This window comes from Mauremys mutica, chromosome 1 (assembly GCF_020497125.1).
Source record: "Mauremys mutica isolate MM-2020 ecotype Southern chromosome 1, ASM2049712v1, whole genome shotgun sequence".
Lineage (NCBI taxonomy): Eukaryota > Metazoa > Chordata > Testudines > Geoemydidae > Mauremys > Mauremys mutica.
Window position 1 is genome coordinate 146,646,828 of NC_059072.1, and position 9,969 is coordinate 146,656,796.

Here is a 9,969-nt window from a genome sequence, read left to right on the forward strand (position 1 = left end):
ATGCATGCATGCATCCAAAGAAGTAAGCTGTAGCTCACAAAAGCTCATGCTGAAATAAATTTGTTAGTCTCTAAGGTGCCACAAGTACTCCTGTTCTTTTTGCGGATACAGACTAACACAGCTGCTACTTTGAAACTAATTACATAGTTAGTTGATCTAGGGTTAACTAATTACAGGGATATATATATAAGGTAATGCTACAGGTTACAGATAAGTGAAGACAATACCATTACTATTGCCTTTGAACTAAACTAACACACAAGTGAATTGGCCTGATTAAAATACAAGACCTTTTGACACTTCTTTGCTTTCTATTAGCAAATGAGAGAATTAGCCTGCAGCCCTCTCCTGAACTGGCACCTAGGTAGACAGAATCACCCTGTTAACATGATGAAAGGAAAGAAGCACAGGGCGTGGAAAGCTACTTACACTGGTTTCTAAATGATCTCAGGATCCTTGCTGCATTCAAGGGGCAAGGGCTCTGAGTGTGGGTGTGTTGGGGACGGATTATCCCACTATTGTTTAAGGCTGCGAGTCTTTCATGGAGGTCAGGGATTCCTGCCTTCCACGGCTGCAACCGGTGGTGCGGCTGCCCCCAGGGCTGCCTGAGCGGCCTCAGGATCAGTCGCACCGGAAGCTGCTCTGGCGGCCCCTGGCTGGTCCCTGTGCTGCCCCGGAGCTGTGGTCGGGGCGCCAACCAGGAGCGGCCAATTATTTTGAGGCGATCCTGGGCGGGAGATTTGAATGAGGGCGCGGGCGGGAAACTGGCGGCCGCTGGCGCTGCAGCCGGAGGCGATGGGGAGCCTGGGTTCGCTTCCACGCCGCTTTCTGGCGCGGGAGAAGGGCGATTCGGCGCCTGACTCGGACCCGGCAGGGGAACAGGCTCTGCCTGGCCCGCGGCTCCCACCGGGGGCTGCCACGCACGTGGCGGTGCCGCCAGCGACATACCCGGACCTCACCGGGAGTACTGGGGCGGTGGCCCCGCTGGTCCCGGCCGGGCAGCAGCCCCAGGCACCCCCAGGCAGTCCCTCGGGGAGACCCGAGGAAGAGCTGCCGGTACTACCGCGGTGAGAGCAACAGGGCTGGGGGGATTCGCCCGGGAGTTGCTGGGATCTCGCTGCCGGGAGCTTGACAGTCAGGCACTGGGCAAAGGACGCCTGGCCTCGGTAATTAGGCAGTTAGAGTAATCACCACCGAAACCAAACAGTATAATACATTAATTTGATATAATTTGGTCTGGATAAATTATATTGCAGGAATTATTCACTGCCTGGCTTATTGGCTGCTAAAGAGAACATCTTAAAAATCTGACTCCACTGTATGCTGTCTGGTCACTCAGTCTGTTTGCTTCATTGCAATAGACTATTAATTTCCTCTCCGGGTTCTCGTATCCGAATACAATAATAATGCAATTCGCATTGCAAATACCAGAAGAATTTTTAATTTTTTTAATAGTGTCGCTTCTGTGCTAGTTCAAATGGATTTCAGTCTAACTCTAAACCTAAATGTGAAGCCAAATTAAACCCAATGCTTCCTTTTAAGCATTGGTTTTTATTTTCCCATAACGTTCTATGTTCTGCCTGCTTTAGACTTGAAGCAGAACTACCAATGTACCTTTATTTTCCATGTAATGTTTATGTGTACTTATGTAACTTTTCTTAGTTTCAGAGCTGTGTTCAAACATCTGGATCTGGAAAGGTCTAGCCTGTATGGCTATAGTTACAGTCATCTTGATTATAGTTTTATTGGTTAAAATCACCCTGGATCTCAGAGGTAAATACTTTAGGATTGAAGAGGAAAGGGTCTCCAGGAAATGCATTGCCACAAAACTCTTACAAATTACTTTTAACACTTACTAATGTGTTAATTTTTTATTAATTAACATTGTTAGTTGTAATCATTTCTAACTTTGCCATGATCCAATGACAAATATTTGTAGCAAATATATAGATCACCGTGGGATGCTTCAGAATGTAAGCTTTCATTTAAAAAAATAATTGATCCATCCAATCATTGTTCAGGAGAGAACTTCAGTTATACCTGATTCACTTTTTCAAGGCTTCAAAACCAGAAAGACTAGAAACATGGGAGCCACTACGCTGTTGCCTTGTACCTGTTGTAAGTCACTTGCTTTAAGACAAGGTACATATAGAACACTATCAAATCAACATGGTAATGTTTTACACTGCTCTAAATCAGTGGTTTTCAAACTGTGGGTTGCAATTCAGTACTGGGTCGCAGAATGTAAAGCGCTGGGTCACCACACCTCTGGTCAGCACTGCCGACCCGGCTGTTAAAAGTCCCGTTGGTGGTGCTGCTCGGCTAAGACAGGCTAGTCCCTACCTGTCCTGGCTCCACACTGCGCCCCAGAAGCAGCCAGCAGCAGGTCCAGCTCCTAGGTGGGGGGCCACGGGGCTCTGCGTGCTGCCTAAGCACTGGCTCCACATTCCCATTGGCCGGGAACCAGTCGATGGGAGCTGGGGGGAGGCAGTGCCTGAGGGCAAGGGCCATGCAGAGCTGCTTGCGCGCCTCTGCCTAGGAGCTGGACCTGCTGCTGGCCACTTCTGGGGTGCAGCATGGTCTGCAGTGCCAGGAGAGGCAGGAAGCCTGCCATAGCACTGCCGCTGCGCTGCTGACCTGGAGCCGCCCGAGGTAAGCCCGTGCCCCAATCCCATGCCCCAGCCCTGAGCCCCCCCCCAAAAGCCAGAGCCCCCTCCTGCACCCCAAACACCTCATCCCCAGCCCCACCCCAGAGCCTGCACGCCCCCAGGCCAGAGCCTGCACCCTCCTGCCCTCACCCCAGCCCAGAGCCCCCTCCTATACCCTGAACCCCTCATTCCCAGCCCTTGCCCCTGCACCCCAACCCTCTGTCCCAGCCCTGAGTCCCTCCCACACCCTGAACCCCTCATCCCCAGCTCTGTTGGGTCATGGGCATCACCAATTTTCTTCAACTGGATTGCCAGAAAAAAAAAGTTTGAAAACCACTGCTCTAAATGACTACACAAAGTGCAGGGCAATGAATTGAGTGCATGGGGTTTTCAAGTGAGTTTAGATCAGAGGTCCCCAAACTGTGGGGCTTCCCCATAAGGGGCATGGAGGAACATCCGGGGGGGGCCTGGACCAGTCCCCACAGGGGGCAGAAAGGGAGCTCCACCTAGCTCCTCCCCACCCCCAGCTCTGCTCCAGTCCCACCTCCAGTTGCAGCCCCAGCTCCTGGCTCCATCCCCACCTCAGTGGAGCTCTGTTCCCGGCCCCAGCCGTGGCTGCCAACTGCGGCTCCATTCCCTGCCTGGGGCCAACGGTGGGGGGAGCCTGGCTGCAGCTCCACCTGGCCATGGCCCCGCTCCACCTGGCTGCGGAACCTGGCCACAGCCCTGCTCCCAGCCCCACACCAGCTGCAGCCCCAGCCTTGGCCCCCTTACTCCTGTCTGTGTCCCATCCCCCCCACTCCCAAGCCTGATTCGAGGGGCGGTGCGCAGTCCTCAAAAGTTTGAAGACCGCTGGTTTAGATCCTTGAGACTCAGTCATTGTGGTTTCATAATTTTTAATGTCCATCACCTATTGCTGGCAAACTTAGAGTTGGTTATTTCTAAAATTAATCATAGATATGTAGGGCTGGAAGGAACCTTGAGCAGTCAAGTTCAGTAAACCTAGACCATCCCTGAGCAGGTGTTTGTATAACTTGTTTGTCCAGCCCGTTCTTTAAAATCTGCAGTGATGGGGATTCTACAACCTCCCTTGCAAGCCTATTCCAGACCATAACTACCCTTCTAGTCGGAAAGTTTTTCCTAACAGCTAACCTAAATCTCCCTTGCTTCAGATTAAGACCATTATTTTTTGTCCTATTGTAATGCCAACAGACCCCGCTCGTTGGCAGGCGGGATAGATCATGGGGCCTTTGGAGCTTAGTGCATGAGCCTCTACTGCATGACCTAAAAGCCATATGGCTCCTAGATAAGGCTGTAGAGCAGAGATCTCAAACTCAAATCACCACGAGGGCCACATGAGGCCTAGTACATTGGCCCGAGGGCTGCATCACTGACACCTTTTCATACAAAGATACAAAAGCCTCCACCTCTGCCCCCGGCCCCGCCCCCACTCCATCCCTTCCCCAAAGTCCCTTCCCCAACTCCGCCCCCTCCCTGCCCCTGTTCCAACCCCTTCCCCAAATCCCCGCCTCTTCTCTTCCTTCTCCCCTGAGCACACCATATCCCCATTCCTCCCCCCTTCCTCCTGGAAAGTCCTAAGCGCTGCCAAACAGCTGTTTGACAGCGGAAAGCGCTGGGAGGTAGGCGAAGGAGCGAGGACGCGGCGTGCTTGGGGGAGGAGGGGAGCTATGGTAGGCCACAGGAAATAAATCCACGGGCCGCATGTTTGAGACCCCTGCAGTAGAGCAGACTCTAATATCTCTCTCTCTAAGTGGTCTCGGTGCCACTAGATGGGACAGAACACCACACCCAGGAGGTGTGTGGGTTACATTACTGTCAGAGGTCATGTAAAACAATTGGTCACAGTCCTCTTTAACATATTTGTTGAAGACTGTTATCAGGTCTCCACTCAGTCTTCTTTTCTCAAGACCAAATATGCTAAGTTTTTCAACCTTTCCTCATAGGTCAAGTTTTCTAAACCTTTTTTCATTTTTTGTTGCTCTCCTCTGGACTCTCTCCAATTTGTCTATGTCTTTTGTGAAACGTGGCACCCAGAACTGGACACCAATATTCCAGTTGAGGCCTTGCTGGTGCTGAGTAGAGTGGGACACTTACCCCCCCCCCCCCGTCTTACACGACACTGCCATTTATAGGCCTCAGAATGATATTAGCTTTTTTCACAAGCATAATGTTTTCATCTCCAGCCTCATCTCTGGGAGGGAAGAGGGTGCTGGGGCGGGGGGAGTAATTGAAAATGGTGATCAGCATTTCAGACTACACAAAGGGTTGGAACTATTCCAGCCTTTTCATCAGGAATTTCTTTCTTTCAACTATAGATCGCAAGATAGTCCTCCTTGTAGTGTAATTAACACTTCAGGTACAAACATAATCAATTCACCTTACCCCTGGGAGACAGGGAAAGGTAATTATCCCTATTTCTCAGACACAAAGACTGAAAAATTGAAAGGCAAAGCCAGGAATAGAACTCAAATGTTCAAGCCACCGGCCATGAGCCTTTTTTTTTTAAATATGCTGCTAAACTGTTTTTATGAGAGAGCTGAATCTTTCTCTACAGCAGTTCCTGGAAGCTTCTCTGTACATTGAGTCTGGTGATTGTATTTTACATCTAATTTTTTTAATTTATAGTAGCACCGAATTTTCCAACTAATTAGGGCCCTATTTTGCTAGGCTCTGTTCACACACATAATGAGAGACAGTCCCTGCCCCATAGACCTTACAGTCTACATTGAGAATACAAAGGGTTGGTGCGGACTCCCAGACACAGAGGTAAAGTGACTTGCCCAAAGGCCATGCAGCAGGTCAGTGGCTGAGCTTGCAATAGAACTCTAAGTATCCTGATTGCTAGACTAGTGCCGTCCACTAGACCATACTGCCTCACTGTACTTGTACAGCTCTAAACTCGTCATTTTATCTACTGGTTAATGTTCTTGTCCAAACAGCAACAAAAATTAGAACTGGTTGGAAAGTGTCACCTTTGGAAATTTTTATCTTTTAATTTCTTTGAAACATAATATCTATTGTGGACAGTTGACACTTTCTGTGAAAATTTTTGTGGTTAAAAACTTCAGACCAATATATGACCTCTTTAAAAAGTTATGAGCCGCTTCAAATAGAAATACAAAGGCAGCCTTAACTATAGTTGTTGTTGCAGTTAGAATATTGCATTTTATTTAGTGACTTATATGTAGGTCCCTACCAAATTCATGGCCATGAAAAACATGTCATGGACAGTGAAATCCGATCTCCCCAATGAAATCTAGCTGAGAGAGGGGAGGGACAAGGATGGGGATGCCCCAGCTGGGGGCTGCTACTGGGCCCCTGGCTCCAGCTGCTAGTCGCCTCTGGGCTGTGGAGGGATGGGACTTACTCTTCCCCTGCACAGCCACTCTCAGAGGGGGATGATCAGACCCACTCCTCCAGGTACCTACCCAAGACTGGGCAGCAGCCCCAGAGTTTCCTGTGGGCAGCCACAGGAGGTCGCCAGAAGTGGAGGTGGGTCTGATCTCCCCGCCTCCCCACATCCCCCCAAGTGTGGCCATGCCAGAGAAGAGCAAGTCCTGTGCCTCCCCGGCCTAGCTGGCACTAGCAGCTAGGAGCTCCTGGGTGGGATGCTCCCAGCAACACAGGAGAGATCAGACCCACCTCCGCCTCTGGGAACGGCTGTAGGAAGTGCCAGGAGTATTGCCTTCAGATCCCAGCCCAGAAGTGAGGGTGGAGGCAATACCATGACCCCCCTACAACACCATTGACCCACACACACACTATCCCATTTTGGGTCAGAACCCCCACATATATAACACCATGAAATTTCAGATGTAAACATCTGAAAATGTGAAATTTTCAAATCCTATGGCTGTGAAATTGACCAGAATGGACTGTAAATTTGGTAGGGCCCTATTACATGAAAGCAGTTTATAAAGTACAGATGCATGAACAAGTTTCCCTTACCACACTTTAGTGGTGTGACATGGATGTTTGCGCCACAAAGTAACACTGCCCAACAGTTTAGGACAAGAAATTAAAAATACAGTAACCCACTGAAATTGTAAGGAGAATCTAGGTAGGTAGGATGTAGTTAACCTTCATGTTCTGCCTAACCTCTGGTTTAGGTAACACCTCAGATGGAGCATCTCTCTATATTGGCTGTTACATTCAGCAGCTCAGAATATAAAGTCTAAGGAGAAAGTGTTATGGTCACAGCACGCACAGAAAAAATATATAAAAAATCATAAAATACTCTTGCTGGAAGAAGAACAGGAGTACTTGTGGCACCTTAGAGACTAACAAATTTATTTGAGCATAAGCTTTCATGGGCTACAGCCCACTTCATCGAAAGCTTATGCTCAAATAAATTTGTTAGTCTCTAAGGTGCCACAAGTACTCCTGTTCTTTTTACGGATACAGACTAACACGGCTGCTACTCTGAAACTGTTATCTTGCTGGAAGGTTGCAGTGTAACACTACTTTTATTTTAGATTCCAGAATGATAACACGCAGTAACTAAAATCAGAGAGATAAAGCAGGGTGCTGCCAAAGGCAGAGAAGCACAACGTGTCCCATCTTAGGCAGGCTGGTTGGCTGGCTTTAGACTGACTGCTGCTAGGCCCAGATTGCACACTTCCTTAAGAGCCCCCTGCCTGCGATCAGGACCAGGAAACCCCTCCTGGGAGATTTAAAGTGACCACTTACAATTTTAATAGTGTTCAATACACAAACCACCTCTCCCTTCCCCCCCCCCAAAAAAAGAAAGAAAGAAAGAAAGAAAATGTCTGCTGATTGTCTTCTGTCTGCTAGCCATAGAGCGTGTCCCTGCTGTGACTGGAAAGTGCATACCCTGCCCAGGAGGCTGGATGTGGTTCAGAGGGCAATGTTACTATTTTTCCAAAGAAATCCAGGACTGGGATGCCAGTAAGGAGTTTTGCAGTTCACATAATGCCACACTTGCTGTGATAAAAGAACCATCACAACTGGTAAGAATAAGAAATTTCATCTGATTCTCTCCTAGCAAAGATCTTCATGGAATTACATAATATGGCTGGATCACTTGTGTAGACATAGATGGTGCTGCAGACGTGGGCATTGGTGGGGGAAGGACAAGATTCTTGAAAATAAGAGACTGGTCAGATTATTTGAAAATTGGACACTCAAAAACATAACTTTCAAAACCCTACCTGTTGTGGAACCTTGCTGTGGAATTTCATAGTAAAGTTCAGTCTAATGCTAGCAGGAACATACCAAGATGTGCTCTCTATGCAAGCATTCTTTGGCTTCTCTGCTGAGACTACCATGGTGCCAATTCTGATAGTAGTGTTTTTGGTAATGAGGGCAGCCTGTCTTTCTGAAGTGGACAGAAGTCCATAAAAAGTATTATTCCATTAGGCCACCAAGCAGATAAGTGGTAACTTCTGCTTGCTTTGGGTGATCTGTCCTGGATTTACATGCGCGAGATAGAGGTGAGATGGTATCCTGATGCCTGAACCATACCGTCTTAAAAAGTTTGAAAAATAATGTTATAGGGTTTACCGTGACAGTCCTTTTTCAAAATACAGTTCTGTCTTGAAAAGCGACAGTAAAAATATCAAACCTGGTCTCCATGGTTATTGTCTCTCAGTATCTACAAGATGTTTGTTCTGCCTGCCAACCCAGAAAATTCCCCTGGGCTCTTTACATCTTTCTGCAGGCCAAACCATGCCCTTGCTAACACCTTGGCAACACCATTGACCCTAACAGGTTTGTACAAATGTAACTAGCTGCCTCTGCTTTTCAGTCTCTTCCTGAGCATCTGTCCTGTCTGCCACATCTCCCCACTTCCAAACAATGTCACTTTCATTCTTTCCCATGTTGGTCTATGGAACAGCACTATCTACAGGAGCAGCAGAGGTGGAAGGGGGAGACCAGCGGTCCCTGCTGCCCATTCTCACCATTAGCAGAGTTAGCTCTGGGAATGCACCCTACTATACCCACTATCCTATTCATAATCTAAATCTATAGAGCGTAATAGGTACTGATAAGAATATGTTTCCCCTGCATTACAGGAGACTATTAACTCCTATAAAGGAAATGAGGATTACTGGCTTGGACTAAGCAAAGGAGGAGAGGGATGGCAGTGGGTGGATGGATCTCCATTTACTAATACCATGTAAGTTATTTCAGCTGTGACTGGCAGGTGTGGGGGATATTGGCATACCTGACTGGTCAAACCCAGAAAAAAAAATTTAGTTGCTCCCAAAGCAGAGTTGAGGAAGTGTCTGCATGGAATCTTGTTGAAAGTTGATCAACAGATTTGAAAACAATCAAGACTGTGTTGTGGTTGCTGGTTAGTTTTGATTTGTTGTGAGGTCTGTGTGTGTGTGCATGTGAAGGAGAGTAGAGCCTACTGGTGGTCCTTTTGCTTATTTGAAATGCCAGATTCACAATGGAATCAACTTTATTCCCATGTTTTCATCCTCTCCAGAATTCAGTTGGAAAATGATGGCCAAAACTTGAACTGTGCTTTCCTTAGCATGAAGCAAATTGCTACTGTAGACTGCACATCTCTAAGACACTGGATCTGTATCAAAGAGTCCAGATGAATTTTCTCAATCATCAATGAAAGGTTTGTTTGCAAGTTGCAAATGAAATTTGTTTTCTGTGCTATGTTGGAAGCATATCTTCTGGAATGGTGGCTGAAGTATGAAGGGGCATACAAATGTTTAGTATATCTGGCACGTAAATACCTTGCAATGAGAGCTACAGAAGTACCATGCAAACACCTGTTCTCTCTTTCAGGTGACGTGGTAAACAAGAAGTGGGCAGCATTATCTCCTGAAAATGTAAATAAACTTATTTGTCTGAGCGATTGGCTGAACAAGAAGTAGGACTGAGTGGACCTGTAGGCACTAAAGTTTTACATTGTTTTATTTTTGAATGCAGTTATTTTTGTACATAATTCTACATTTGTAAGTTGAGTTTTCATGATAAAGAGATTGCACTACAGTACTTGTGTTAGGTGAATTGAAAAATACTATTTCTTTTGTTTTTTACAGTGCAAACATTTGTAATAAAAATAAATATAAAGTGAGCACTGTACACTTTGTAATCTGTATAGTAATGAAAATCAATATATTTGAAAGTGTAAAAACATCCTAAAATATTTAAATTTTATTCTTTTATTAAGTGTGATTTAATTGCACGATTATTTTTTTAGTCACTTGACAGCCCTAGTAAAAATGTTTAAATGTAAAAAAAGATTTTTAAAATAAATTAAAATGTTTTTTCTTTACCCATTAAGCACTTAAGACTATAAAATAAAGTGATGTTT

General features: G+C 46.5%; 1 pseudogene; it reads left to right on the forward strand.

Annotated features, from left to right (window-relative positions):
- Positions 1-744: 744 nt before the first annotated feature.
- LOC123367886 lies at positions 745-9,499 on the forward strand (annotated as a pseudogene).
- Positions 9,500-9,969: the final 470 nt, after the last annotated feature.